Source organism: Triturus cristatus, chromosome 3_2 (genome assembly GCF_964204655.1).
Source record: "Triturus cristatus chromosome 3_2, aTriCri1.1, whole genome shotgun sequence".
In the NCBI taxonomy this organism is placed as follows: Eukaryota; Metazoa; Chordata; class Amphibia; order Caudata; family Salamandridae; genus Triturus; species Triturus cristatus.
In genome coordinates this window covers 14,109,547-14,112,742 of record NC_140584.1, presented here as the reverse complement: position 1 = coordinate 14,112,742, position 3,196 = coordinate 14,109,547, and the positions used below count along the sequence as shown (strand labels likewise).

At 49.6% G+C, this 3,196-nt stretch overlaps 1 pseudogene; it reads right to left on the bottom strand.

The window, feature by feature from the left end:
* Positions 1-1,253: 1,253 nt before the first annotated feature.
* On the bottom strand, positions 1,254-2,334 carry LOC146856691 (uncharacterized; annotated as a pseudogene).
* Positions 2,335-3,196: the final 862 nt, after the last annotated feature.

Sequence of the window (3,196 nt, the reverse complement as noted above, 5' to 3'; positions counted from 1 at the left end):
TGACAAAACAATTGGAAACATTTCCAAAACAGTGATGTTTTTTGTAAGCCCATGTTTCTTCCACGCATTCAGCCATGTTGCTGCACACCACTCCCTGCCTAGAATGGCACCAAAACTCTCTCTCCCTGACGCATCAGTAAACAGCTGACTGCTGCACCACGGTGTGCCACACAACAGTGACCCATTGAAGTCATTCAGAAAGGACAGACACATGCGCAGGTCGTCTTTCAGTTCCCAACTAAGCCGCACTAATTGATGGGATTTCTCTACTTTCACTATTGCCCTAGCAAGCCGCCTAGCAAAGATTCTCCCTGCTCGTATGATCTTAGCTGCAAAGTTTAGCCTGCCCAGCAAGCTCTGAGTTGTGGCCAGCGTTACTTTTTTCCTGCTCAGGGACATGCATGATGTCGCTTTGAAAGGCCTCAACCTTATCTTTTGGCAGTCTGCACATCCCTGCTGTAGAATCAATTTCTATGCCTAAAAATGGCAAACCTTCGGTTGGTCCCTGGGTCTTCTCTGGTGCCAAGGGAACCCCTAGTGAGTGAATAAGTTGTTGAAATGCACCGAGGGTCTCACAGAACTCCCTGCAACCTGCCTTACCGATGAAGAGGAAGTCATCTAGATAATGTAATGAGCTCCCTGGGGGGTTCCTCTGCCTCAATGCCCACTCCAGGAGGCATGCAAATGCTTCAAACAGGGAACATGACACTGCACAGCCCATGGGGATACATTTATCATAGAAATACTGCCCGTCCCACCACATACCTAATAGGTGAAAACTATCGGGATGGACTGGGAGGAGGCGGAAGGCAGACTCAATATCCGCTTTTGCTATAAGAGTACCCTTGCCTGCTGCTCGTACCAAATCAACTGCCTCATCGAATGAAGCGTAACAAACTGAACACGCTTTGTCATCCAAGTAGTCATTTACTGACGATCCCTTGGGCCCGATTCTCAGGGGAGAAACAATAAAATGTGGAAGGGGTGGTTGGGCAAATGGCCCAGCCACCCTCCCCAACTGGTACTCCTTCTCCAGCTTTTCCCTGACCACCTCTGTTGCTTCTATGGCTGAGCGTAGGTTCTTGGCCTCTCTTGTAACTGCAGGTCCATAATATTGGATTTTAAAGCTCTCACTAAAACCCTTGAACAACAATTCCCGATCAGCTGCTCTAGGGTACTCCTTCAGGATAAGTGTCAAGGTGTGAAAGTAAATAGGGGATGGTGCTAGAATGGAGTGTTTAGACCGAGAACAATTAAGGCTGATTTGCGCCGGCGTTGGCGCCTATTGGCCTATCGGTCCTGCCTCCTCTGCAACTGGTTGCTGGGTGCCACCCAGCACACTTGGAGCAGGTGTAGGTGAATTTGCATGTGGCGCCCCAAGTTCATGCCTCATTGTTGTATAGCCAGCATACGTTGTTGGCCCTATGCTGAAAGCCTCTCCTCCCCCTCTGCGCGCCCCTGCCCCAAAAGGAATGTCTAAACTGTTGTTTATAATAGTATGGTTTTGTCTGTCTGTACTTCAAGAAGGGGGTGTCTCTGCTTGTGTTGCTGTTGCCATTACCCATGTACTTCACCCAGACCTCAATCTCCCGATAATCCCATGACATCTCAGGTGCCTGCTCCATCTTTTGCCTGAACTCTCTATCGTAATTCAACCAGTCCGTGCCCCCTTTACGCTTGTATTCCTCATAAATTACCCTGTTATATTTGCACAGGGTTGGGCCCCTGTTCAGGGGATTTCTCCATGATGACTGTCAATAACATGGCAAATGCCTCTAACCAGTTGTCTATTGTCTCCTCTGGCTTAACCTTCTTCTTCCACTCATGTTTATCAATGTCCTTACTCAACACCGTGATGTCTGCGCCTTCCTTGACGAACGTAAGCAATAAGAAAATGTCAATGAATTCCGTGTTCCAAATTCTCTCCCTGGCTTCTAAAGGAACTCTCCATGCCAGAGATGACCTTCAAGTCAGCAACGGCGGATAAGGCCTAACCAAAACCCCCTTGCTATTCGCACCCGCCGTGACGTCTGCAATAGCCGTGCCTGAACCCCCCCCGTTGTCAGTGAGAAGGACACGGCCCACGCTTCCTTGCACCCACAATCGACTTGCGCTTGCTTGACTGGTGCTGAGAGCCTGCCCTGTGCCTGCCCCAACCAGCAATTTTGCAGAGGCTAGGAAGCTGTGCACAGCCTCCATCACCTTACCCAGTCCTCCTTCAAGGCCCTAACCAGATGCTCCCAGGGTTAGGAACCAGCTCCTGCTGTTGGTTAGTTTGCCTCTGTGCCGCCGCCAAGCTAGTCTGTGGGTCATTTCCTGTCCCTGCGGAGTCATCACTGTTGCCAGTACCTGGGTCTTGTCCTTCACTGTCCTTCCTGCCTCTGTTTGTTGAGCTCTCCCCTTGAGAAGTTGACAGCATTTCTATCCCCGCTTGTTCGCCCTCGACGTTCTTGGCCTTCTTTGATTTTCCCCCAGCCGCTGCTCTTGCTGCTTCCGTTTGACAGGTTGAACCCTTTGGCCACCAAGACCGGAATCAGTTGGCTGTAACCCCTCAGCGTCTGTAAAGGTGAGCGATGCATATTGTTGCTGCGTCTCCTGCATCACCAACATCTTCCTTGCCCACTCCAGCCCTTTTGCCTGCCCCATGGCCATGAACTTTACCCATACTTCAGCGTCCTTGTGGCTAGGCTCCAGGGAAAACAACCACTGGAAACGGTGGCCCTCCATCACTCCTAGCGTGCATGTGGGTGAGTGAAAGAAATCTGAAATTGAGAGAGGACAGTTTTACCATTGTGCGCTAGGAAATGTGTCACCAGGATCAGTTGTTGGAATTAAGATATCCACTTGGCATTGGACCGCTGTACCCGACTGTATAAACTTCATACTGGGCTTGCGCTCTTCTGAAGCGCATTTACAAGCCAGCATAGAGACATAGTGAATTGCGCAAACTGTGAAACATCAGCTTCCATAATGGGCTTGCACCCTTCTTAAAGTTATATGCACGTAAATTCTTCAATTCCTAGCATTACAGGAAACAAGATACACCTCTATGTCATAATGGGCTTACGCCCTTCTGACTGGTGTGAAATTAATTTATCATCACAGTGGGTCTGCATTAGCCCCATACTCTTGCCCCCCAATACCTGCTGCACCCTTGGCACTAAGGCTTCTGTCAGTGTCTGAATTGGTCTCTTAA